We start from the raw sequence: 1,279 nt of genomic DNA on the forward strand, positions 1-1,279 counted from the left end.
TTTCCTCCAGGATAAGGACAAATAAGATTTGTCCCACAGAACAGTATTGCTGAGAAATGGCAAATTACACATATGATTTATGTTTTCTTTGGCTTTTATTTGACATTTTTGTAAATGCTTGCTAATCAGAGAATTATAAGCATAAGATACGTCTTAGATATTTCCTGTAGCTGCCTCCTGGTAAGATGTCAGAGGCACTGCTCTTAACAATTGGCCAGTAAGGAAAAGAAGGAAGTGTGTCTGAGCTGCTTGCCCGGTGTTTGCATCCAGGTTCCAGGGCCAGCTTCCTGCGACACTTCTCTCTTCAGGTGGAATCGCTCTTGACTTGGCACAAGGCAGTGATGAGGAATCACACAGCAATAACCACATTCATCCTGCTGGGATTGAAATGATGACCCAAAACTACAACTCTTGCTTCTGGTATTTTTGTTTATCACCTACCTACTGAGTGTGGCTGGGAACCTCATCATTATCACCCTCACACTGTGGGATTCCCATCTTAAAACTCCCAAGTATTTTTTTCTCTGAAATTTCTCTTTCTTAGAAGTCTCATTCACTACTGTCTGCATCCCCAGATTCCTGTACACCATGATATCTGGAGATAACAGTTACCTATAATGCTTGTGCCACCCAGTTATTTTTTGTTGTCCTCTTTACGACAACAGAATTTTTTCTCCTTGCCGCCATGTCCTATGACCGCTACATGGCCATCTGTAAGCCCCTGCATTCCATGACCATCATGAACAGCAGAGTCTGCACTACACTCGTTCTCTGCTGTTGGATTGCAGGCCTGTTAATCATCCTCCCACCCCTTGGCTTGGGCCTCCAGCTGGAATTCTGTGACTCGAATGTGATTGATCATTTCGGCTGTGATGCATCTACTATTTTACAGATAACCTGTTCAGACACAGCATTAATAGAGAAAATTGCCTTGAGTTTCGCTGTGCTGGCACTCATTATTACCTTGGCATGCGTTGTCCTCTCCTACACATACATCACCAAGACCATTCTCAGATTCCCTTCTGCCCAGCAAAGGAAAAAGGCCTTTTCCACCTGCTCCTCCCACACGGTTGTGGTTTCCATCAGTTATGGCAGCTGCATCTTCATCTACATCAAGCCCTCGGCAAAGGAAGGAGCAGTTATTAATAAAGCGGTGTCTGTGCTCACTACGTCCGTTGCGCCTTTGCTTAATCCATTCATTTATACACTTCGAAACAAACAAGTGAGAGATGCCTTCAAAGACACGGTAAAACAGATTGGATTTCTCACAAAGAAGTAA

At 43.7% G+C, this 1,279-nt stretch overlaps 1 pseudogene; it reads left to right on the top strand.

The window, feature by feature from the left end:
- The first annotated feature begins 210 nt into the window (after window positions 1-210).
- Window positions 211-1,279, top strand: LOC118971923 (olfactory receptor 6C2-like; annotated as a pseudogene).

This window comes from Manis javanica, chromosome 10 (genome assembly GCF_040802235.1).
Source record: "Manis javanica isolate MJ-LG chromosome 10, MJ_LKY, whole genome shotgun sequence".
Classification (NCBI taxonomy): Eukaryota; Metazoa; Chordata; class Mammalia; order Pholidota; family Manidae; genus Manis; species Manis javanica.